At 52.4% G+C, this 26,770-nt stretch overlaps 1 protein-coding gene across 2 annotated transcripts in view; it reads right to left on the bottom strand.

Annotated features, from left to right (window-relative positions):
* The window catches only part of DLGAP4 (DLG associated protein 4), a 333,015-nt gene that overhangs the window by 252,707 nt on the left and 53,538 nt on the right, over positions 1-26,770 (bottom strand). For both annotated transcript variants that reach the window (XM_073309842.1, XM_073309843.1), the window contains exon 2: positions 19,778-19,909. The gene's annotated coding sequence lies outside the window, so the exon portion shown is untranslated. The remainder of the gene's footprint in view (positions 1-19,777; positions 19,910-26,770) is intronic.

The following is a 26,770-nucleotide window of genomic DNA, read 5'->3' as shown; positions in this document are numbered from 1 at the left end:
TCGGTGCCCCAGAGGGAATCAACACAACAGTTAATCATCAAGTGAGCCATCCCCTGTTGCCCATTCCCAGCTTCTGGCAAACAGAGGCTCAGGACACCATCTCTGCCTATCCTGGCTTATAGCCATTGATGGACCGATCCTCCATGAACTTATCTAGCTCTATTTTTGAACCTGTTAAAGTCTTGGCCTTCCCAACATCCTCTGGCAAGGAGTTCCAAGGTTGGCCATCAAAAGCAGCCCGACTATCCATGGCAGTCTTGCAAGTGTCGATGCTAGTTTCTCAAGAGACACAAGGACCCACATGGCTCCTCCCAAGTCTCAATGGCTTGGAAGATGGGATCGGAAGTGCTCCCTCTGTTTCTGTCGCTGATAGCAGGGATTCAGGGTTTGTGTCATGATTAGGATGGTAACGAGGATGGTGGAAGGGCTTGGACCATTCCCCTGACCTCCTCAGCTCCCATCATTGTGAGACTAGATTCCTGTTCCGCCCTTTCTGGGTCTCATCAGGGCCTGGGCCAAGCAAACGTGGTGTTTAACCCGGTGTGTGATGGCTTGTGGCAGCCTGCAGTAGGCAGCCATGCAAAAGGCAATGGAAGCACCCCCCCCCCCCCGGCACCAGCAGTTGAGCCTGGTTCCTTCAGGTGGGGAAAGCACAGCTAGGAATGGATCTACCTACCACACAGCTGCAGATGCAGAATAACTGACTCTTCACAGTGCAGAAAGGGAGCTCCTCACCACAGCCCCAGCAAAAAGGCTGGAGGGGTCGTTCTTGGGAGCTCCTGGTTCAGTTTCTGCCTCCAAACCATTGTTTGGAGTTGGGGTGATTTCCCTGCCTCTGGGGTGTTGCCCTCTCTGTGGATATTGCTGGGCCACCCCTGGCAGAGAGGACTTATGCTGGGGAGGCTAAATATAAAATAGTTCTGAAAAGTAAATGTGCCACCCCTTTGGAATACATCAGCTTGGGGATTTTCTGGGCAACGTTTGTTATCCCTACATTCCTCCCCCCACTCCCTCATCACCCGAGGTCAGTGCTGCTGTTCCATCAGGACCCTCAGTCTGCCTGCCAGGACCAAGTCCACAGAACGTAGCAGTACTGCACTCTGCAGTGTTTCCCATCCACAGATCTCCCAGAACTCAGCAAAGGAAGGAGCGGATCATTCCCCCAAACCCCGATTTTACAGACGGGGAAACAAGTACAGGGAGGCAAAATGACTTGCCCATGGTCACCCAGCAAGCCAGTGGCTCAATCAGAGCTCCTGACTCCCAGCCATGACCACTGGACCCCGCTGCCTCACTTCTTGAGTGTCTGCTTAAGGGAAAGCATTTTGGTTTGGCTGGGAAAACACCGGGCTAGATCCTCCCTGTTCATCACCCTGGATTTGCAGCAAAGCCCAGTAACAGCCTGATCTCTATGCTAGGGGGCTCCTTTCAGCTGGCTGGGCAGCCTCCTGCCTCCCAGCAACAGAGAGATGTCCTATGAGTTCTTCCAGTTGGATGCTTGGAGGTGCAACCTGTCCTGGAGTCACAGGCTAGGAAATGGCTGACTGTCCTCCACCCGAGCCTCACCAAGAGAAGCTCACTCACAAGGAAGGTTAAATCTTCTCAGCCCTGCCACAGATGAGACCACAGGGTTGTGAATACTTAGCCAGAGCACCCAGGTCATCTCTTGGCTACAGACCATATATCTAGCCCCCCAGCAAGGACTGGAAGGCAGAGAGCCCTGGGAATGGGCACTGAAGGACTGCCGTGAAGGCTAGCTTCACTCAATTGCATTATCGCCTGTGAATTCTACAGTGAAATGTACAAAAAACCCACAAGGGACAAACAAAGACATGCATGTGGAATCTGCAGAGGTCCTGGGTCTATATTCAGCCATCCTCCCCAGCTGCCTACATGATCCTGAGGGGCCAGCAGGTGGTGCTTTCCCTTTGAACTCAGAACTGAACCAGAGTGGCAGCATGGTGCTGGGGGAGCAGAGGCCCTGCCTACTCCCGGCCATTAGAATCCCATGGCACTCACGACAAGAGTAGGGATTTTTAGTTCCGGGGGTCTTGGCCAAATGCCAGTTTGGGATTTCAGACCAGCTAATTTCCCCCTATATTTTCAACTAGAGGAACCGTTTTTCATTTTCCCCGCTCAATAACTGGTGAGTTGCTGTGCGCTCTTACACAGCTGTCACTTTGCACCTAGAGACAGCTGTATTTCAGTGCTGGGTGAAGGGAATTCCATCTATACATCAGGATGAAACACACTTTGTGAAGGTTTATATGTTGGGACTCATACCCGCCGCATGCCCGTACACTCAATCCCCTTCCTGGGGTTCATCTTTGTTCCTAACTTAAGCAATAAATAACCAAAGGCAGATGTTAGCCCCAAGCACCCTCCTGAGCCGGCTTTTCTCTACAGGACTCCTGTCCTTTCTTCTAGCTATTTTTTGCCTTGGAGATTACCTTCAATGCAGTGATGGAGTTTTAATCAGCGACTCCTATCCCCCCAGTCCAGCATTTTATTGCTCCAAGTGCTAACCACTGTGCCACCAATCTTCTAGGAGGCTGTAGTCCAGATAATACAATACAATACTAATACCTAACTTTCATATATTGCTTATCACCCATAGTTCTCAAAATGTGTTCTCATTTTACAGATGGGGAAACTGAGGTACAGAGCAGTGATGTGACATGCCCATGGTCCCTCAGCAGGCCAGTGGCAGAACTGGGAATAGAACCCAGGCCTTCCAAGTGCCAGTCCTCTAGCCACTAGGCAACACTGTCTCTTCAAATGTACATAAGGGGCACAAGGATTCAGATTCATCCACCCACTCGCCTGGCTTACACTGCATTCGGTCTCAGGAACTGCCCCGGGGCATGCTGCAGTGGGTCCAAGTCCTGCTGGCCCAGGCAGCCCCAAGGGGAACGGAAGGTGAACACACTGAACAAAACACAACAAAACCAGAGTCTTTTTCCGGCAGGTCTGGTGAGAGGGTGCCAAGCAGAGCAGCTGTGCTCCGGCTCCTCTCTCCTCCCACCAGCCACTCCTGAGCGTGTGGGCTGCTTTTCTCTGTGCTGCAAATCCCTTCGTACAGTATTTGAGCTGATAGCATTATACCGCAGTGCTCTGCGAAAGAGAAGGGAAAACAGAACTCCAGGTAGTGTGATAAGAATGGGGATGGGGGAGGGTTACAGAAATATTGCCTTCAGCTTCTCTCCTCCTCCTCACACACATCCTGAAGCTGGCCTGTGCTGGTGAGAGAAGGCTCCTGATCCATCACAATGAATAGGATGGTGCTAGAAACTCTATCCAGCCCAGGTTACACGGATACTACAGGGGAGAGAAGGCATGAGGGACAGCGATGCCTTAGGTCCAGCCTCATTGACTCTGTCTTCAACCATGAAGTAAATGATCCCAGGAACAGTGGGAACCAAGTGGGAAAGTCAATGGTACCATGATCCACTAAGGGCAGTGGAAGTTCCTCTAACAGGTGTGGGCAAAGCATGGCTGGAGGTGTAGGAGCGAAGGGATTAAATACCACGGAAACACAGTGGGTCCACATCACCATCTCCCTGCTACTGGGCTCAATCCTGCCCAATGCTCAAAATCAATGGGCCGACTTGCAGAGCCAGGTGCTTCTCAATGTGAGTGAGGGTGGCAGGATCTGGTCCATTATAAGTAAGGCCCCGATTCTACAACTGGATCTACATAGCCGAGGCTCACCGAGAGGATTGGGACCTATGTGTGCTCCAGGGACTGAAGTAGGGAACCGGAGTCAGGATTATTGGGTTTTGTTCTCAATTCTCTGCCACTTATTCACTGAGACACCTTGGGGAACTCACTTCACCTCCCTGTGCTTCAGTTTCCCAACCGACAAAACGAGGATAACACCTCTTTATTGCACAGGGAATGTAGTTGTATGTTTTGCCACACACAGGCACTTCCAGTCCGAACGACGTCTATTTTAGATGACGGGGAAACAACAAAAATAAAGTCTCTGCAAGAGAGAGCACAGCATGCATGTCTCTCACTGCAACGTGCTACCTCTGTATTGAACACAGAACTGCAGCCACCTCCAGCAGGAATCATGCTAAAGGGCAGGGCTATCACAGAATTGCCATCCCAGCACATGCCGTTGTAGCTGGGCATGGCAATGCGGAAGCTCTGCTTCAGTGTGCCCACAATGATCCAAGCCACTTTAATGCATTCAGCCCCTTCTGGGGTAACGGCGTCCCTGAGCCCAAATCCAATAAATGTACAAACAAAAGACTCCTCAGTCCAGCCAGGCTCAGTCACCCGCTTCCTAGTGGACAGGCCCCAGCTACAATAGCCTGTCTTAGCAACTGGCTCTGTGGCTCTTCTCAGTCAAACATCTGGGCTCAGCCTACCCTCCTCCCCAGGGCTCCAGCAGGCCACGCTCCTCCTACATCTGTGGTCTTCCCCACACAGGAGTAGCCTGTCTGCTCTCCTCCCCTGCTAGCCCTCTCCTGCTGGAATTTCCTCTTCTAAATCCAACACTCAGAACAGGTGTAGTGGGCGGGGCTAATTGAACCCAGGGCTGCTCTTTAACCCTTTCCTATCTGGTGCAGGGTTTGTCTACCCTGACATGGAAAGCAAAACCGTGACTGTTACCTAGATACAGTCACGGTAGTTAATAGATGCGTTCACAGATAAATAATGTTTGTGATGCACTTGGAGAACCTCTGAAATATTCAAAACCAGCAAACAGGGAGGGGCAAATTTCCCAAAGAGCCCAGAGCCAGACTGTCAAACCTTCAATACTGACAACCAGGGCCAGATTTTTCTGAGAGCTCAGAAGCTGAGCTACACCCAACATACTGACAAACTCTGAATAGCTGGCCACTTGTTTTGGTGTGTAAGTGGAAGGTGTGGGTGCTAAGCCCTTTGGAAATTTCTGCCCTATGGTGACTAAAGATGGGCCAAAACTGTGAAATCTGGATCCAGTTCCATACTGAAAGTTCAAGGTGGTCCAGTTTGGATCAACATCTGGCAACCAGGGTGCTGTCCCCAAAGGAGCCATCCTTCCCAAATTCCATCCTGATCAGGGACAAATAAAACTGGGACATAGAAATGGACCAACGTTCTCTGTAACTCCTCCCAGCCAAAGGATATAAATTGGTTATGCAGTGAGCAGGAGAGACTTTCTGTCAGGCTTTTCATTAGATTTGACTGTCTCAGAATGGGCCTGTTCCTGCTAATGGGAGCTCAAGGTGAAACAGAGTTATCAAAAGAGAGTAAGACCTGAGAGTAAGCATGAAATGGACTCTGCTGGAAAATGCAGCAGGAGAACACAGGCAGCAACCCCCAGCAGCAGGGACTGCTCTTCACTGGAGGAGACTGAGGAACATGGCTCCAAGGCAAGTCCTTATTCTCTCTCTCTTTCAACAGGAACCAACACCAACAGGCCACCTGTGCTGAGTTATACATGGCAGGACTGCACTTGGGTCTCTGCCAGCAGAGGACACCATGTTCATGGTGTAGAAAACAAATGTAGTGATTGACAGGCAGGTGCGTTCTCCAGCTTTCTGTTAATGGCATATTCCTTCACTGTCAGTCAGAAGGTGGAACTGATGGGCTAGTCCTGGATTTAATGCACCTGTTTCTTTAGATGCTCTCAACAAAAGCATGACTCGGTCTTGAGGGGTCTGGAGAATCTACCTAATCTATTTTACCTTATCTAATCTATCCCTCCAGCTTATCCTTCCTATCAAATCTAGCCATGCAAATCTGTCTCCCCATCCAGCCCACACCATCATTTCAAACGCAGCCATCACTTTCACTTATCAGAATTTATTCTGCCCATCTTGTTAAAAAAACCATCCATCCATCCATCCATCAAGTTTTTTATATGCAATCCAAATCCCTCCACCTGTCTAGATTGTTATTTATCACACAGCGCAGCCAGACAACTATCAGTATCCCCATCCATCAGGCTGGGAAAGCTTTGCCTGCGTGTTAGGCTTCTATACAGGAAAGAAAATGTGCTCTAGTGTTGGACCCCGATATAAGCCACTGTCTGGAGTGTTGCATTCAGTGCTGGTCATTGCATCTAGGAAGAATATTAATATTGCTTTGGGAGTGAGCAGTGTGGGCAATGAAGTTTCTATACTCCTGAGCCCTTATTTAATTTTCACTAAGCCTCTACTCAGGCAAACTCCCATAAGGAACAATGGATTTGCCATATACAATCACACCAGCAGCTTTACTCCACTACCCTGCCTCCAACAATGAATATACAGCACTTCAGAGGAAGGTGCAAAAAACTCCTCATAATGAACCAACTGTAGCATAACTTGCCATAGCTATCCCTTCTCCATTAGCGGTTGCCTTATGCTGTGATGCATGAGGGTTTATAGTCTATGTTTTAATCCTACCTAATACAACCACATGGGTAGTCCAGTGGGGTGCAAGGGTTGATGCTTTGCGGATCAGTGGCCAGTGGTTGTCTCCACCTCAGTCCTAGGAGACCTTTCCTGATTTCACACCACGGCTTTGGAATCACCTCTCTCCGGGCAGCCCCTGAAGTAACCCGGGCACATTACTGAGTCAGCGCTACACAGCCCTCCAGCCTAGCTGACGCAGCCAAGAAAGTTCCTACCCTAAAATACTGAGTCTTATACCCAAACCTGCCTTGTTAGCATGAGGGATGGAAGAAGGGCTAGGGCCCCACCCCAGTCCTGTGCACCCCAGCAGGAATCCAGCCGAGCACTCAAGGGAGTGCTGGGAAGAGGGCCCCATTACCAGTGCCACCAGCGCTCCATGGCTCCAGCGGAGGAGGATTCGGAGAGGCTTCCCATCCCCAGTGGGCATGCTGCTATTGGCAACAGGGGCTAGCCAGACCACAAGCACTAATAAGGTGTGCCCCCCCCCGTGCCCATCCCACCCAGCTCTGCAGCAGCAGGATGATTGTAGGGCCACACCATGGCTAACAACGCACTCTTCCCCAGCCCACGGTGCCAGTGGATTGCTCCAGAGTGTTCATTAAAAGCTCAAAGTCTCTCAGGGCACAACACGAGGTTCTCGTTTTCAGCTGGACGCAGGAAATGTGATGAAGCACCAGGCTAATGCAGCAGCTTCCCCCTTGGGCTCATTCAAATCACAGTGTCACACAGAGAACCAGTCTGGGGCTCTCATTCTGGTGCATTTGGCCAGGGGCAGCAGCATGGTCTGGTGGTGAGAGAACCTGGCTTGGCGGCAGAAAACCTGGGTTTTAATCAAGGCTTTCTCAGTAGCTCAGAATGATGCCTTGGGCAAGTCCCTTACACACTCAGTTTGGTGTGATGTGCAGGCGTCTAATGGGGCCTCAGTTTCTCCACAGGACTGATACAAATGTGGGTACATTGTAACATGTTTTCAGCCCCTCCAATGAAAGGTGTTTGGTGTATACACACTATCGTTATTTGTCTGGCCCTTCACCCCAGATTTGACGTGACTGGCTATCCTCGCTCAGGGAAGCTGTTGTAGCGTGATGCCAGACAGGGCTGCAAAGCCTTTTCTCTCTGGAGCAGCTTGCAGGGAGCCCACAACAGAAACACCAAGGAGAGGAAACGGGACCAAGAGCTCATTTCAGCCCCTGCCTCCTGCTCCATTACCTAGCTCTGGCTGCTCCTCTACCCCGCTGCAAACACCTCACCACTTATGGCATGGGAGCCTTCTCCTCCTCCACAGGCCCGACGGAGCTCCCTGCCTCACCTCTCCTTCTCATTTCTGACCTAACCGAACAGATCTCTCATCGCCCTGGCCTGTATCTCTTAGCCTCTGTCTCTCTCTGCTCCGCTTCATTATTAACTCAGCGAGTGCATAATTGACACACAATCGGAGTAGCGGCTGAGTGAGAAGGCCCTGAGCCGCAACATACCTAGGTGCCTGTCTCCCACTGAAATCAATAGGAATCAGCCACCAAAATACTTCAGAGGATCTGGGCCCAAGACCCTAGCTGCAGCCTCTGGCCAAACAGGAGGAGCAGCAGAGCCCTAACCCCGCCCTGCTCCGGGGGGCAAGTAATTACATCTCCCCTAATTAGGATGTGGCTTCCCTCCCACTCATGCCAGGAGATCTCTGGTGGTTGGTGCATGGGGGTGGGGTAACACCAGCCCTTGCTCTGCCTAGAGTTGCCAGGCATCTGGTTTTTGACCAGAATGCCTGGTCAAAAAGGGACTCTGGTGGCTCCGGTTGGCACAGCCAACCAGGAAGTTAAAAGTCCAGTTGGTGGCACAGTGAGGACCCAGGGCTAAGGCAAGCTCCCTACCTGCCCTAGCTCCGCGCAGCTCCCGGAAGCAGCCACCAGGTCCCTGCAACCCCTAGATGCATGGGCATCCAGGGAGGCTCCATGCGCAGCCCCTGTCCTGAGGGTCAGCTCCGCAGCTCCCATTGGTCGGGAACCATCTCCCACACCCCAACCCCCTGCCCCAGCCCAGAGTCCCCTCCTGCATCCGAACTCCCTGCTGGAGCCTGCATGCCCCAACCCCATGCACCAGTCCCCTCCTGCACCCCAAACCCCTCATCTCTGGCCCCACCCCAGAGCCTGCACCCACAGCCGGAGTCCTCACCCCCACAACCCTCTGCTCCAGCCCAGAGCCCTCTCCCTCACCCTGAACCACTCATTTCTTGTCCCACCTGGAGCCTGCACCCCCCAGGCCAGAGCCCATACCCACCCCTCACACCCCAACCCCCTGTCCTAGCCTGGAGCCCTCTTCTGCACCCCTCATCCCCGGCCCCACCCCAGAGCCCACACCCCCAGCCAGAGCCCTCACCCCCCTCCTGTACCCCTACCCCCTATCCCAGCCCGGTGAAAGTGAGTGAGGGTGGGGGAGAGCGAGCGACACAGGGAGGGGGATGGAGTGGGTGGGGGCAGGGCCTTGGAGAAGGGGCGGGGCAGGGGTGTTCAGTTTTGTGCGATTGGAAAGTTGGCAACCCTAGCTCTGCCCATTTCCTTGGTAGGGGTGAGTATCGGGTGCCCAACTCCTCCCCCACCCCTCCTGGAGCCCCAGCTGCCATCTGCGCAGACGCAACCGGGAAGAGGAAAAAGCTTTATCCCCCACTTCCCTCCTGTACAGCCACATTAGGGCTCACCCCAAAACTGTGTCCCACATGGCTGCCCGCCTGACACCCAGCCACAGATCAGTCACTCCCAAGCACCTACCAGCACGTGGGGGGTGCTGGCAATCAGGGAGCCCCCCCTCTCAGCACCTAGCCCTCCTTGAGGCCAGCTGTGCCATCACTTCACCACCCACAGAGCTGAGCCGCCCAAGGGGGAACCTGTGCTGTGACCGAGGGAACGTTATGCAGAGAGCACCTAGGGGAGGCTGCCAATTTCCCATTGACAACCCTCCGTCACTCTGTTCCTATGACTACAGATGGAGCAGGCAGGTGGAGGTGGCTTCAAGCCCTCTGTGCATGGCCTATTGTCTGGGGCTGAGCAGGGGCCGTCGTGGCTCCTGCTGAAAATTACAGCAGTCTCAGGGCTGCTGTAACCTTCATGTTACTTTGCCTGGCCCCCACTGTGCCCTGAGAAGCAGAGGAGAGCTGCAGCTCAGCATATTACGTGCCCCTAATCCGCCCCTTACACTTGGGCTGACAGCAGCGCTGGCTGCACAGGGGTTACTCTTAGGAGGGCATTTCTGCCCATTTCAAGGCCCCTTTAGGCTTCCGGGGCAGTATCAGAGCCTTGCTGTAATGGAGACTCAAGCGCAGTGCTTGGAAGAAGCGAGAGAAACCTGTATGTATCTGCACATATAGCATGAAAGACTAGAGCCAGGAAAGACCAAAACAGACCACTCCATTGCACTTCCCCTCCCTCAGCTCCTGCATCTCTTCGGCCATTCACAGGAACCACAGAACCAGTGTGCAGGGACTTAGGAGCCTGGGTTTGCCTCTCCGCTGTTCTTTTAAGACCCACATTGTGATAGTCACCTAAAGTTCTGGGAGACAATTCTTCCCCTGTGGTGCCTACTCATGAGAAGAGAGGGAGGGGTGGCCAGACTTGTGGGCTCTATTTCCTAGAGCTGACCACAAAGCCGTGCAATCACATCAATCCCATTTGTTTGCCCAGCTCCATTCGGTGCACCCTACGGGCTGGCTCTTTTTGGTTTCTTCTCCGTCGGCGCGCCAGTCGGATTGAGGTCGTCGGCAGGAATGCATGCAGCTCTGGGGAGAGTGTTTGCTAATCAGCAGCCGCTGCAGAGAGAGAGAGCCATCGACCTCCAGGAGAGCCGCTCTCAGGAGCAGGCCTGGGGATCTCTGGACCAGTTCTGCTCCTAATCCCTAGCTTTGCAGTACGAGCCTTTCTCTAGGGTCAGGCACACTAGGAAGGGGCAGGCTGCTGGCTGGTTACGGCAGGGGAGGAAGGTCGCCTGTCTGCCCTTCTCCGCTAGCCCTACCTTCACGCGTGGAGCAGCTCCCCTGAAGTCAATGAGGTTGCAGATCAGAGGTGGGGGAAGGCAGCAGAGTCACAGGTTGGGTGGCAGCTCAGAGTTAGGGGAAAGATCAAGCCCTGTAAGTGCTCTGCTCTCTCTGGCCTGGTCTACACTACGAGTTTATGTTGGATTTAGCAGCATTACATTGAATTAACCCTGCACCCGTCCACACAACAAAGCCATTTTTTCCGACATAAAGGGCTCTTAAAACCAATTTCTGTAGTCCTCCCCAAGGAGGGGATTAGCGCTGAAATCAACATCGCTGTTTCGAATTAGGGTTAGTGTGGACACAATTCGAAGGCATTGGCCTCCGGGTGCTATCCCACAGTGCACCATTGTGACCGCTCTGGACAGCACTCTGAACTTGGATGCACTGGCCAGGTGTACAGGAAAAGCCCCGGGAACTTTTGAATCTCATTTCCTGTTTGGCCAGGTGAGCTCATCAGCACAGGTGACCAGGCAGAGCTCATCAGCACAGGAGACCATGCAGTCCCAGAATCGAAAAAGAGCTCCAGCATGGACCAAACGGGAGGTACTGGATCTGATCGCTGTATGGGGAGAGGAATCCGTGCTATCAGAACTACGTTCCAAAAGACGAAATGCCAAAACATTTAAAAAAATCTCAGAGGCCATGAGGGACAGAGGCTACAGCAGGGACGCAACACAGTTCTGCGTGAAACTTAAGGAGCTCAGACAAGCGTACCAGAAAACCAAAGAATCAAATGGACGCTCCGGGACAGAGCCCCAGACATGCCGCTTCTACGCGGAGCTGCATGCAATTCTAGGGGAGGCCGCCACCACTACCCCACCCCTGTCCGTGGACTCCAATGATGGGGTACTCTCTGCCATGCCTGAGGATTTTGCGGACGGGGAAGATGAGGAGGAGGAGGACGACGAGCTTGAGGAGCATACACAGCACACCGTTCTCCCTGACAGCCAGGATCTTTTTATCACCCTGACTGAAATACCCTCCAAACCCAACGAAGCCGGAGAAGGGACCTCTGGTGGGTGTACCTTTTTAAATATAATATATGTTATAAAAGCAAGCGGTTTTTAATGATTAAGTAGCCCTGAGGACTTGGGATGCTTTCATGGCCAGTACAGCTACTGGAAAAGTCTATTAACGTGTCTGGGGATGGAGCGGAAATCATCTAGGGTCATCTCCAGGAAGCTCTCCTAGAGGTACTCTAAAAGCCTTTGCAGAAGGTTTCTGGGAAGAGCAGCCTTATTCCATCCTCCATGGTAGGACACTTTACCACGCCATGCTAGTAGCAAGTAATCTGGTATCATTGCATGACAAACCCTGGCAGCGTATGGTCCCAGTGTTTGCTGGTATTCAAGCAACATCCGTTCTTTATCTCTCTGTGTTATCCTTAGGAGAGTGATATCATTCATGGTAACCTGGTTGAAATAGGGGAATTTAATTAAGGGGACATTCAGAGGTGGCCGTTCCTACTGGGCTGTTTGCTTGTGGCCGAAAAGAAATCCTCCCCGCAGTTAGCCACGTGGTGTTGTGGGGCGTGGGGGGGGGGCATTGGTGCTGAGCTGTTCGCATTTGGTTAGCAGGGATCTTCCCTGATACCAGCCACACGGTGGGGTGAGGGGTAAAGCAATCGTCCCAGAGAATTGGATAGCGGGGGGTGAGGGGGAAGAGGAGCGGGAGTTAGTTAACACATTAACAGGAAAACCGCAGCACTAAATGGCCAACTCAACGTGCTTTGCTTGGTATGGGAGAGGAGGGTGCTGCTGTTATGAAGGTTGCAGAAGCCGAAAGACTATGGCTTATCATGGCCACCTGCAATCCAAATTCTGTTGCCTGGCCCTGCATGTGTGATCTCTAACACCAAAGCCGCAGGCACTCACTATAAGATGCAAAATGCGACCTTGCACCAAAATCATATGTGCTATGTAATGTGAATAGCGTTGTTCACCGTGAAAGAGTATAGCCATTATTCTGTAAAATGTATCTTTTAAAATACTTCATTCCCTTTTGTCCTCCAGCAGCTGCAAATGTTTCAACCCTCCCTCCTCTGTCCCAAAGGCTATCTCAGATAAGGTGGTGAAAAAAACGCACGCACAGCGAAATGTTCTCTGAGCTCATGCAGTCGTCCGGCACTGACAGAGCTCAGCAGAATGCGTGGAGGGACACAATAGCAGCGTACAGGAAAGTGGCCGATGAACGTGAGGAGAGGTGGCAGCAGGAAGATCAGAGGAGGCAGGAGGCAACACTGAGGCTACTGCGGGATCAAACGGACATGATCTGGCGCCTGGTGGAGGTTCAGGAACGGCAGCAGGATCACAGACTGTCGCTGCAGCCCCTGTTTAACCACCCTCCCTCCTCCCCAAGTTCCATCATCCTCACCCAGACGCCCAAGAATGCGAGGAGAGAGGCTCTGGGCACCCAACCGCTCCACCCCAGTGCACAGCCCAAGCAACAGAAGGCTGGCACTCAACAAGTTTTAAAGTGGCCTTTTCCTTCACTCCTCCCCTCCTCCCACACCCCACCCAGGCTACCTTGTGCGTTATCTCCCTATTTTTATAATCAATTAATACATGTTTTTTAAACGATAGTGACTTTATTTCCTTTACAAGCAAGCTGTGATCGAAGGGGGGAGGGCAGGTGGCTTACAGGGAATGTAGAGGCAACCAAGGGGGCGGGTTTTCATCAAGGAGAAATGAATAGAAGTGTCACACAGTACCTTGGCCAGTCATGAAACTGGTTTTCAAAGCTTCTCTGATGCGCCGCGCTTCCTGCTTTGCTCTTCTAACCGCCCTGGTGTCTGGCTGGTCATATCCAGCGGCCAGGCGATTTGCCTCAACCTCCCACCCCACCATAAACATCTCCCCCTTACTCTCACAGAGACTATGGAGTACACAGCAAGCAGCAATAACAATGGGAATATTGGTTTCGCTGAGGTCTGAGTGAGTCAGTAAACTGCGCCAGCGCACCTTTAAACGTCCAAATGCACATTCTACCACCTTTCTGCACTTGCTCAGCCTGTAGTTGAACAGCTCCTGACTACTGTCCAGGGTGCCTGTGTACGGCTTCATGAGCCAGGGCATTAAGGGGTAGGCTGGGTCCCTAAGGATAGCTGTAGGCATTTCAACATCCCCAACAGTTATTTTCTGGTCTAGGAAGTAAATCCCTTCCTGCAGCTGTTTAAACAGACCAGAGTTCCTGAAGATGCGAGCGTCATGAACCTTTACCGACCATCCCACGTTGATGTTGGTGAAACGTCCCTTATGATCCACCAGTGCTTGCAGCACCATTGAAAAGTACCCCTTGCGGTTTATGGCTGCCATGGTGCTCCGGTCCCAAGATAGGGATATGGGTTCCGTGTATAGCCCCAGCACAGTTAGGGAATCCCATTGCAGCAAAGCCATCTACTATGACCTGCACATTTCCCAGAGTCACTACCTTTGATAGCAGCAGCTCAATGATTGCGTTGGCTACTTGCATCACAGCAACCTCCACAGTAGATTTGCCCACTCCAAATTGATTACCCACTGACCGGTAGCTGTCTGGCGTTGCAAGCTTCCACAGGGATATTGCCACTCACTTGTGAACTGTGAGGGCTGCTCTTATCTTGGTATTCTTGCACTTCAGGGCAGGGGAAAGCAAGTCACAAAGTTCCATGAAAGTGCCCTTACGCATGCGAAAGTTTTGGAGCCACTGGGAATCACCCCAAACCTGCAACACTATGCAGTGCCACCACTCTGTGCTTTTCCCGGGCCCAGAATCGGCGTTCCACAATATGAGCCTGCCCCAGTAACACCATGATCTCCAAATTGCAGAGGACCGCGGTTTTAGAGAAATCTGTGTTCATGTCCTCATCACCACATTGCCGTTGCCTCCTTGCCTGGTTTTTCAGGTGCTGTTTCTGCATAAACTGCACGATAATGCATGAGGTGTTTACAATGGTCATAACTGCTGCAGTGAGCTGAACGGGGTCCAGGCTTGCCATGCTATGGCGTCTGCTCGGGCAATCCAGGGAAAAGGGCGCGAAATGATTGTCTGCTGTTGCTTTCACGGAGGGAGGGAGGGTTGACTGATGACATTTACCCATAACCACCCGCGACAAATTTTTGGCCCCATCAGGCATTGGGAGCTCAGCCCAGAATTCCAATGGGCAGCAGGGACAGTGGGATAGCTACCCACAGTACACTGCTCGGAATATCGACGCTTGCCACGTACTGTGGACGCACACCTCCGACTTAATGTGCTTAATGTGGACACATGCACTCGAGTTTATACCATCCGTTCCCAAAAATCGACTTCTGTAAAATCGGAGTACTTTCCTAGTGTAGACATGACCTTAGTTCCAACCCCCACCCTGCCCCCGCCACCTGCTTCCCCTTTGCTTCCCTCTACTGCTGGCAGCTGTCCGGTGAGTCCCAGAAGACCAGAAGGGGACCAGGAGTATGGCTTTATTCCCCCGCCTCCCCCCAGCTACCTGCTGTCATGTGACATTGCGGGATGAAGGGGAGGCAGCATCTTACGTGCTGGCTTTGTCCGCAAGAGCCAGTGGGCAGCTCTGGCTCTCTTGCAAGGCTGTGAGCCGCACGCCAGGACATTTGGCACCTGGCTCCCAGTTTCTATGCTGGCTCTCGAGTGGGGGCTTGGCACAAACCAGTGACATGATTCACCTTCCAATTTGCAGTGGCCTCTGCCTGCCAAAAAAAGACACTCCCAACCTCACAAGTGAGACTTCATCTCCCCGGGGCGCTAGAGCAGCCAGACAGAGGAGGTCTCAGGGAGGCTGGGAGTGAGGGGCTGGTCAAACAGATTTATTTGCTGAAGTTTTTTTTAAAAGGGGAAAAATATAGTAAAATAAAGTGAAAGCGACAGCTCCAATTTCTGCGTTAATGAATAAATTAAACACATCCCAAGAGGATAATTAAAACGCTTTGAACCAAATATTTGTCAACTAAATAAAAAAAAAAAAGCCAGAGACAAATCAAGCAACTGCAATTAAGGGGAAGAGACGTATGTGTGATTACAGAGGGGAGGGGGAGAAGACGGAGACTACCCGCAAGCAGATGCGTGCCTGCGAGTCACCCCAGCCTCCTGCAGGGCCCGTGCTCTCCACTCTCCAACCATTACACTGCATGCTGAGGTTGGTAACTAGGGTAGCTTGTGAAGATCCTCCCTGTCCCATAGTACCTGCATTTTGTTCCCATCTGAAAGGTACCAGCAGGAGCAAAGGAGTCAGTAGGAAAAACTTTTTCACTAGGAGGGTGGTGAAGGACGGGAATGCGTTACTTAGGGAGGTGGTGGAATCTCCTTCCTTAGAGGTTTTTAAGGTCAGGCTTGACAAAGCCCTGGCTAGGATGATTTCATTGGGGATTGGTCCTGCTCGAGCAGGGGGTTGGACTAGATGACCTCCTGAGGTCCCTTCCTACCCTGATTTTCTATGATTCTATGAATTCCAACCCATTGGGTAGAATTAAAAACCCTGGGAGGAAAATCTGGTGTGTCCTCCACTTAACCCTACCCCCTCATATTTTCTTTCCCTTACTTCTGTCCTCAGACCCATGCTCAAGCCCCTGTACTGTGACAAACATCCACGAACTACCCTGCAGTCTCTCAGTCAGCTAATGGACGTTCCCAGGTAACATTCCCGCCCCCCTCCCGCCCGCCCTCTTGTTCCAGATCTGCAACAGGCAGCAGTGTTCCCCACCCCATTGTGCTTTACATTTCTCTGCCCTGCTACCACTTTCTCACTGCTGTTGCAGCCTGTTCCAAAGGAGAGCAGCACACTGCGTTCTCTCTTATGGAGACTTAGCTTTTGTTCTTTCTTGTGGATTTCCCTTTGTTTAAAATAAAAGTCATTTTCAACTGAAGAGACAGCTTTTGCTCTTGGGCTATGGAAAGCATGACAAATGTGGCACAGCACCATCAGGGACCGCACAGTATCGAACAGGAAGCAGGCTCAAGCAAGACTTGGGGACAGACAAGACTTTAGGAGTTCTCCCGGTCACACTCTGAATTTGGTCTCATCCATTCTGTTGCTGATGGCACAATTAGACTGCTACCATTCTACACAGGTTCTTATCCACCTTGAACACCACCCTATCTGAGCGCCTTCAAGCAGTGCATTAAGCAATGGGACTAATGTCAGTCACAGGTGGTTCATTCTTTCACGTCCGCTCCCCACTGGAGGACTGGTTTGGCAGGGTGTTTTGGGGTTTCGGTCCACATCACTCTGGATTTATAGCAGAGAGCATGGGTCCAAGAAGCAGGCCTGGACCTCGGAGCAGAAGATGGCAAGGTTTGTGATGGTGCTTAGGCCCAGTTCCTTAGTCAGACACCCAATACTCCCTGCTTCTTTGGAACCCATTTCCCTCAGCCACATAAAAGAATCTTTCCAAAGGACCTTCCCACAATTTCAATGTCACAGTTGGCAGGCAAAAAAAGAAAAAGGAACCATCCAATACATTAACACTACACTTGCTATAAAAGACACACACACACCCTGTTAATCATTTTAAATGACACTGTGGGACTACAAATAAGTCCTTTTACTGGCACAGGCGGTGGGCAAAAAAAAGTAATTCTGTGCAAAATGCCATAGATTCTCCTGCAGTGATAGCTCAGGAAAATGTGATGAGAGGTTATAACTGCTGAAGAAGCAATTTGCTGTCAAGGATGCAGATCTAAATTGTTCTCCGCTTTCTGGGATGAAGTAATTGGGCATCTCACCTGCATACAAGGCAGCGTCTTGTTCAGCGCTGCCAACTCTTGCGATGTTAGCACAAGTCTTGCCATTTTTACTGCTCATCTTAAAACCCAAGCCTCCAGAGATGAGAATCTCAGCTTTTATTAAAAAGAGTAAGTTTCTAGTGTTAAGGAAAAGTGAGCACATGTGACTCCATTTTGGTTTGGGGCCCACCATTGTTTAAATGCCAGCACATCATACACCAGGAGGAGTGATCCTTAGATACTGAATCACTGTGAAAATCCTCCTCCTTGTCTCCAGCCTGCCTTCACTCCCAGTATCTGGTTTTTGTTAGTCTCTAACTCCCTGTCTCTTGGCCTTGATGTGAGGCCTCCCACTCTGATAATAAAAGTTACTGATGCATGGCTTTAGGACCATGCTGTGTAATTAACATACTGGTATAGCACGAGGAATGCACCAAGCAGGGATAGGTGGTAGATAAGACAAGGGTTTGTTTATTGGCTAAGGTTTCCGATGCCCGAGGGCAACATGCTTTGCTAAAAAGTATATAACCTTTGTATAATCTGTATTCAGGGTCCCCCCCCTGGCTAGCAGGGGGGCACCACGCTCGAGCGTAATAAACTTTGTGTCTTTTGGGAACTCTGCAGTTGTGGACTTTGTTTTTGTGCCTCAGCCTAGATTCGAACTGTGCGTGTCCTATCAGGTATAATTCGCAGCATTGGTGTGCGTGTCCTACAAGGTGTAATTCATAACACTAGTCTACGTGTTTGCAGAGAAAAACCTGAAAATGTGATTCACGTCCACCCTGAAGGCACAGCAACTATGTAGGCAACCAAAAAACCCACCATATATTATTTTTTTTTAAATTTCATTATTTTTGAGGCACTCATGATTTTTGGAGTCCTGGAATACTTGGGGTTGCCTGGAGCTGGTTTTGCCACATGGCAGGAGGTTAATTTGGAGGCTTTGAGTCTGTTTTATAGATGTCATTTTTCCTCCTCTTTATTTCCTTCGCTAGCCCTTGGAAAAGCACGACTAATGAATGCTCCTTATCAGGCTCTGTAAGGCCTATTGATCCCATCATGTAGATCCCATCATCACCGCGCCTCTGTATGGATCTCACAGGCTCCGGGACAGAATACGTTGTTAGTGGGCTTCCTCGTACAGTTCCCCAGGCTTTGTTCTACATTATAGGAGCGATCGCATTGATCCTTGGGAAACGGAGGAAAACGCAAGCAACAAGGCTGAGTGGGCTGCAACATTAGAAAGACGGGCTCACGGGGCTTTTTGTAATGACCCTGCTGGAGGCTGCTGTTACCAACCATTTCCCACACCCAGACACCATCTCAGTCCCCCAGATACACGTCTAAAGCACACGGCTCTGTTTGGTCATCTGAGGGTGCAACTCAACTGGCAGATGGTGGCACCACAGTGGTTCATAACCACTGCATACCAGGGCCCTCCTCCACATCACCAGAGGCCTCACCCCATTTAGCAACATGGGAGGGGCAGAGTGCTCAGGAACCTTGGACCCACCTGCCCAGCACAGAGCAGTCTGTGCAGCTAGAGAAGCCAAAGCATCCTGCTTTTCCCCTCGGGGAAGAGATGGCCTGGCTGGGATTTCACACAGCTCCTTGGCAGGCCACTGGTATCCGGGGGGGGCGGGAGGGGAAGGGAGACAGGCACCTTGGTATCCAGCCAACAGCGTGCGCAAAGGTGTAGAATTTGAACTCTGGGCCCCGGCTTCCACCTTGCACGGCGGGAGCAGGAGAGCTGGGTGCCCAGCAGAAACGGGGCCATGCTACCACATGCTGAGCACAGACCCCGCTGCTCCCGGTGCTCTGCTCCACCAGGAAATGGATGGCCACCCCCGCCCCCCACGGCACAGCCACCAGGAACACAGAGCCCTCACCAGCACAACCCCCTCTTGCTCACCACACCCTTCACGGCGCCACTCTCTAGGCCTCGTCCCACCACGGCCAGCAAGTTCATGCAGCCAAGCCATATACCCTGCCGGGGGCTGTCTTGGTGTGGGCAGCCTAGCCACTGCATGCAGAGCAGAAACAGGCCCCAACTTGCAGGATTACTGCAGCCTTCCTGGCTTCACACATCCCACAGCAGATCCCTTCAGATGTAGATCTAGCACACGGACACCCCAATGATGAGCTCATTAGAAGACCCATCTGCTCTCTCCTCTTTGACCCATGCATACTCCTCCTTTCCTGATCCAGACTCCCCCACCAATGCAGCAGCTATTTATATAGGCCCATCATCTTCAGAGCAGCACTTCAGTTGGCATCTCCTGACATTTGAACCCAATGCTTTTGCCTGCCGGTTTCCTAGGCAATGCCCTGAGGGTGCTGGTCGGGCTGTGCTCCGGCTCAGTCCCTCAAAACTCCTTGCTACGCTACGGGCAAGAGATAGCAGGAGGATGGCATGTGGGGGTTGCATTTCCAGTCGTGGGGGAAGGGAGAATAACCAGCAATCACTTTAACCCTCTTCCCCACAGAGAAGCCATCCAGGTGCTGGAAACACCTGGGTCAATGGCACCGTGTGTCTGGTTCGGTTTGTGCTGCTGTGCTGGGGATCACACTCCCCAGCTGGCCGTGGATGCCGTGCCCCCAACTAACAGGAATCGCTCACAGCCTGAGGGACTCTGCAGGGGGTGCCTACCTCACACCAGGGTCCCGCTCTCGTTCACAGCCTGCAGGTTGTGCATGTCCACATGGTCACCGTGTGGGGTCCCCGGGGTGGGCGGCGAGCGAGGCACTGGCTGCTACAACAGGGCCAGCTGCTGTCCTCGAGCTGGGGAGGAGAATGGAAAACAAGAGTCAGAGGGGTCATAAAGCAAACCCAGCATGGGAGGTGTAGCTGCACTGATCACCCCAGGGCCCTCTCTGCCCCCTCACATTCCCAACACCCCCTCCACCCCACACAAGGAAGGGTGGTCTTCACCCCTCTCTCTCAGACACACCCTGGACCCACATGCGCAGGGGTCTGTCTCCTCCTCCTCTCACCCCCAGAACTCTCACCATTTCTTAAGGGAGCAAATTCGTTCTGTTATAACCTCTGTCCTACATTGGGTCCCCAGCCACTCGCTGCATCTCGGGCTGCCCTCACCCCCAGTCCACCCTTCCAACAGGCCTGAACAGGCACTTGGCGTTACTGAGCAGGCACCTAGTGTGTTTGCTGACACCTGGGGAGGATGAAGGGACACGGGTCTGGTTTACCTACCCTGAGGGGCTGTGAGCTGCCAGTCCAATGGGAAACATTGCCACCTGTGACAGACAACCACTCCTCCGGATACCCCTTGTGGCATGGCTTGGCCTGGCCGGTGCGCTGCCCTCTACTGCCCTGGCTAGCTCTTAGAATATCATAGAATCTCAGGGTTGGAAGGGATCTCAGGGGGTCATCTAGTCCAACCCCCTGCTCAAAGCAGGACTAATCCCCAATTTTTGCCCCAGATCCCTGAATAGCCCCCTCAAAGATTGAACTCACAACCCTGGGTTTAGCAAGCCAATGCTCAAACCACTGAGCTATCCCTCCCCCCAGACACCCCTCCCAAGCAGAATAGTTTAAATGGAGACTCCCCCTGTGAGAGTTTCATTGGTTAAGTCTCTTACAGCATATCAATTAGACATTAGCCTCTCAAGTCCAACACTGGTTTCCCAGAGCCCTCCTTCTAGGGGCGGGGAGGGGGAATTTAGGCTAGCTATAATCATCACTCATCTATTCTGGGCGAGCTCCTGTTAACTCTGTCTTTCCCCCTTGCAAGCTGTCTGTCCCACTCTCTCTCCTCCTCTGTCTCCCAGGAGGCTTCTCTTTAATCTCCCGGGCAGGGCTGATTTAGCCACCTATTGCTATGGAGCACTGATTTTCCCCACCTGGGGAGGAGAGCCAACTGAGCCACAGGTGGGGCAGGGCCCATCACCCCTTAAAGGGACCAGTCATCTTCTGACACTTCCCTTTGCCTCCCAGCTGGTGCCTAGCCCCATAGCTTTAGTTCTTGCTCTTGGAATCAGAGTGCCTTCTTCACCACCTCCTGCTTTGCCGAAGCAGCAAGAAGTGATGGGAAGCAGGAGAGCTTCTCTTCCCAGGATGGCTGGTTGACACAGCAGCTCCTCGGTTCTCCATCGCGAAGGCTAAGGCTCCCCTGGCCCGCACGCCCTGGTGTTTTATGAAGAGCCTTTGCAGCTAGATCCCCACAATATGGGGCGGCGTTCTAAGCACCCCAGTGCACAGGCACAGCCTGAGACCAAGGCAAGGAGCAACATGCTCAGCCTGAGTCTAGGCTCCCAAACCCCAGCTTCTCTAAGGAGAAACCTCACTGCCCCACTGCAGCAAACCCTACCCTCCTCCCCTCATACCCCATCTAGCCAGCTCTCTGTCACCTCCCCCCAGGACTGTGCTTGCCCCCTCATTATTATGCCCTGTCTGTAGTGAGGTATAATCCAGAGGCCTCAAGCATGGTAGGAAGCACTGTACTGACACTCACTGAGAGACAGTCCCTGCCCCAAAGGGCTTACAGGCTAAACAGACTATCCTACTTCCCCAAACTCCATCAGCCCCAGGCCTCCCTCTCCTGGGACCGTCACCTACAGGGCTCCAGCTTGGCCAGGAGCACTAGAAAAAACAAATGGCTCTAGTTCTCTGGACAAATACTAATTCCTCATGAGCAAGGCAAGGTACTGGGGCCCCATCCAGCTCTGGTTCAGTGGAGTTACTCCCACTTTGGCCGAAACCGACCCCCTTCCTTATTTGCCTGTGAAGTTCCCAGGCCCCTAAATGACACTGTATCAATCCTCATGGGAATAAGAGCAAGGAGATTGCTGCCTCGGAGAATAGCACCCTGGAAGGAGTAGGAGGGGTTCCAAAAGGATCTGAAATATGCCCCCACCTCAGAGAGTGCATGGGAGATGGACACACAAAAAACTATCAGCCCCCTTCTGCTTCCACTGGCCCTCCCAGCTCACGCTATGAACACCCGTTCGCTTCTTTCCTATGCATTCAATAAGCCTCTTATACCACGCCCACATTAGAAAGAGCAAAGTACATAGACACAGACCTGCCCTGCTGCAATTTAACCTGTGCTGAGTTTTCAAGACCAAATGTTGCAAATGGGGCAGGAGCAGCCAACCATAGCTAATCTAGTCCCAGCCTCTCCCAGCAGGCATTGCTGTGGGGATTAGTGCAAGAGCACTGGTTGGGGAAGACTTGTGATCTGAGATGCAGGAGCACCAGCTCCTGGCACCTGTAAGCTGCCTCTTTTCAAGTACCAATCCTGCTCCTGGAGCCTCTGGTGAATCCACTGGAACGGTAAAGAGACTGGATCCCCATTCAGTGTGTTCTGTGAAGCCTCGGCATCTCACAGTGGAAGGCTCAAAGCCGAGCATGGAGACGGGGTGTCTTTTCTGTCAGAGCATCTCATTGCAAGGAGTGCAGGGTAAGAAGGGCTGGTTCTGAGATCGGCTCTTTTATTCCACAAGGGATGCCTTGTCCTGTTCACCACCCCTGCCTCCACATCACCTAGCATGTCTCCTTGTAGGACAATGCTGTCGTTACATTGCTTTTTCCACACCAAGGGCCCCATCTCTCCCCCCAAAGTCAGTGACAAGCTTCCACTACCTCCCTTGGGAGCAGGACTGCGTCCCTACCAGCCTCTACCCTGAGCCAACAACAGACACGCTCCTCAGCCGTCACTTAGGGGTTGATTCTGCAGGGCATGGGGGGCCCTGATCCCCTATGAGTCAAGGGCTCTTAGCACCATGCAGGACTGGGCCTTGAGGGGCAGACTGACTCTGGGTTACATACATGTAAATCATAGAAGATTAGGGTTGGAAGAGACCTCAGGAGGTTCTAGTCCAACCCCCTGCTCAAAGCAGGACCAATCCCAACTAAATCATCCCAGCCAGGGCTTTGTCAAGCGGGCCTTAAAAACCTCTAAGGATAGAGGTTCCACCACCTCCCTAGGTAACCCATTCCAGTGCTTCACCACCCTCCTAGTGAAATAGTGTTTCCTAATATCCAACCTAGACCTCCCCCACTGCAACCTCAGACCATTGCTCCTTGTTCTGCGGCCGCAGCAGCACTGTGAGGTGGGCAGTGTAGTTACACTTTATCGCCAGGGGACAGCTCTCCCAGCGATCAAAAATAACCATCCCAAACGAGGGGTGGTAGCTTTATCGCCAGGAGCGCGGCTCCCCTCACTAAAGCGCTGTCTATACTGGGGCTTTTCAGTGCCAACATTTTGTCGCTCGGGGGGGTGGTTTATTCACACCCCTCACCAACGATAGTTTTAGCGCTGAAAGTGGCAGTGTAGACATTGCCTAAACAAGCCCAGTTCCCTCAGTCTCTCCTGGAAAGCCATGTGCCCCAGCCCCCTAATCATTTCCGTTGCCCTCCGCTGGACTCTCTCCGATTTGTCCACATCCCTTCTGTAGTTCCCCAAAACTGCACGCAATACTCCAGATGTGGCCTCACCAGTGCCGAATAGAGGGGAATAATCACTTCCCTCGATCTGCTGGCAAGGCTCCTACTAATGCGGCCCAATAGGCCGTTAGCCTTCTTGGCAATGAGGATACACTGCTGACTCATATCCAGCTTCTTGTCCACTGTAATCCCCAGGTCCTTTTCTGCAAAACTGCCGCTTAGCCAGTCGGTCCCCAGCCTGTAGCGGTGCATGGGATTCTTCCATCCTAAGTGCTCTGCACTTGTCAAACCTCATCAGATTTCTTTTAGCCCAATCCTCCAATTTGTCTAGGTCACTCTGGACCCTAACCCTACCCTCCAGGGTATCTACCTCTCCCCCCAGCTTAGTATCATTTGCGAACTTACTAAGGGTGCAATCCATCCCATCATCCAGATCATTAATGAAAATGTTGAACAAAACCAGCCCTAGGACTGACTTCTGGGGCACTCCGCTTGATACCGGCTGCCAACTAGACACTGAGTCGTTGATCACTACCCTTGCAGGTGTAATGCTGACAGACCCCAGACGTCGGCGGGTGGGATCAAAGCTGGGACCTTTGGAGATTAGTGCAGGAGCCTCTACCGCATGAACTAAAAGCTAACTGGCTGTAAAGCAGACTCATTTAGCTCTCTCTCTCTTTAAGTGGTCTTGGTGCCACTAGATGGGACAGACCACCACACCCAGAAGATGTGTGGGTTACAGAGCAGCCTGGCATGGTACTGCAGGTGCGCCCCACCTTCATCTTCCCCTATGGGGGCAGCAGTAGGTCCACTTTAGCAGCCTAGAGCCAGGAGCAGCCAACACAGACTAACAAAACAGCATGTCCCTTGTTCAATAAGATTTCAGGACAGGAGCAAGCACAATAAACAGCTCACAAGGGCCTCACCTCAGGACCCTGCTTCACAACTTAAAGCCCACAAAGTGAGCCTCTGGTTAGGCTGGTCTGGAGCCTGAGATGAACCAACCATTACTTACTGCCACCTACAGAGCTTCGACTCCCACTTCTCTTTTGCTCGGCTGCCTGTAGCTGTTTACGTAGCCCAGCTGTAGGGAGGGTGGCACCTCCTTGATTACATCCCAGGCTGATCCAGTTGCCTTTAAAGGTGTAGTACGCTCCTTTGCAACAGGTGTAAACCACTGAAATCATTTGGGTTACCCCAGTGTAACCGAGATCAAAATCTGGGCTTAGGCCTGGCCTGCTGCCATGGAAGCCAATGGAAATTTTTGCCAGCATCCTCAGTGGGAGCAGGGCCAGGCTCTTAGGGTCTGTCTACACTGTACTTAGACATCCACGGCTGGCCCGGGATCTAAGGGGCTGTTTAATTGTGGTGTGGCCATTAGGCTCAGTCGCATCCCAAGCTCTGGGATCCTCCTATCTTGCAGGGTCCTACAGCCCGGCCTCCAGCCCGAGCCTGGTCGTCTATACCACAGTTAAACAGCCCCTTAGCCCGAGCCCCGTGAGCCCAAGTCATCTGTCCCGGGCCAGCCACGGGTGTCTAACTGCAGTGGAGGCATACTCTTAGTTTCTGTTTTCAGCCTGTAGCTTAGGACTTAGTGCTCCAGAGAAACCCAAGCCTGAGAAACCTCAGAACTTACCCTTCCTCCCCACTGTCCTTCTGACAGTTCTCAATAAGGTGTTGCCTCTGGATCTGTCCCAGTGAGGGCTGCAGTGGGCTCAGAGGATATAGGATGACTTTACAGCTTGGACTATGATACAGGCTGCTCCTTTACCAAACACAGGCTGAACCAGATTCCACATCACATGGTCAGGGGAAGTCAGGCTGGAATTTACCCAGCATGGCCCTCACCAGCAAAACACCTGAACTGGGTCCAGGCGTCACAAAAACGTAAGCTGCTTGGCACATGCAGGAGGAAGACAAGAGCCAGGGCTGAATGGTGGGGCCTTCCTGGGGAGGAAATGAGTGATCTTCCGGAACGCTGTGTTATTCAGTGAAGTTGCCAGGCCCAGCGGACTCCTCAGTGCCAATCTTTCTTTCGCACTCCAGTGATGAATGGAAGGTCCTGCAGCTTGGGCGAGTAACTGAGGAAAGAGTATTTGTAAAGCAGGAGACAGCTGGATTCAAACAGGGAGACCCACAAAGCAGATGAAAAGGGAATCACTGGTGATGGATGAGAAAGTGGCACTGTCATAAGGTGCCCCCCACCTGGAGTGCTCTCCTGTGGCAGGCTGGGGCACGCCAGGTGTGCCAGCCTCACTATCCCTCCTTCAGAGCCCCCGGAAATAGTCCAGTCTTTTGAGTACAAATGGCTTTTGTGGCTTAATTTATTACAAAAGAAAGCCCTGGGCACATAGACCATAACAAAGCAAGTGCCACAACTATAGGTCAGACAGTAGATCAAGTAGAGCCCAGGTTCACCCTGCCCCACTCTCTGGTACGACTCCGGCGCCCCTTGCCCTGCCCTGCCTCTCCGGTATGGCTCCGGCACCCCTCAACCCCACCCCACCTCTCCGGTATGGCTCCGGCACCCCTCAACCTCCCCCAGGTATGATTCCAGCGCCCCTTGCCCCACCCCACCTCTCCAGTGTGGCTCCAGCACCCTCAACCTCACCCCACCCCCAGCTCTCCGGTATGGATCCAGCACCCCTTGACCCTGCCCCGCCTCTCCAGTACAGCTCTGGCACACCTCAACCCCACCCCACCTCTCTGGTATGGATCTGGTACACCTTGACCCCACCCCACCTCTCCAGTATGGCTCTGGCACCCCTCGACCCTGCTCCGCCTTTCTGGTACGGCTCCGCCACCCCTCAACCCCACCCTGCCTCTCCAGCATGGCTCTGGCACACCTCGACCCCACCCCACCTCTCTGGAATGGCTCCGGCACCCCTCAACCCTGCCCCGCCTGGCCGGTCTGTGGATCTGGTTTGTGCACTGCATGTTTCCAAGCCCACACATGGGCATCACACTGGATTATAAACCTGATTTTACAATGGCTGGATCCAGGTCTCACAGCTGTACTAATGTGTCCACACTGAACTGCACGGACCTTCTGACTTGGGTCTGCAGCTTGATCTGCATCCACACTACAAAATGACAGGGTTTGGACCAAAGTCGCAGTGGGACTTGGGCTCTGACCCCACCCCTGCTCTCGAGTGCTTGCTGACCAGAGTTGGACTGATTTGTGTATGGACAGAAGGGGAGCTTGGGCTCAAACCTGAATCAGAGCCCAGGCTTAGG

This window comes from Lepidochelys kempii, chromosome 13, assembly GCF_965140265.1.
Source record: "Lepidochelys kempii isolate rLepKem1 chromosome 13, rLepKem1.hap2, whole genome shotgun sequence".
NCBI classification, from domain to species: Eukaryota; Metazoa; Chordata; order Testudines; family Cheloniidae; genus Lepidochelys; species Lepidochelys kempii.
Note: the sequence above shows the minus strand (reverse complement) of the source record. Positions and strands in the feature narration are given on the sequence as shown.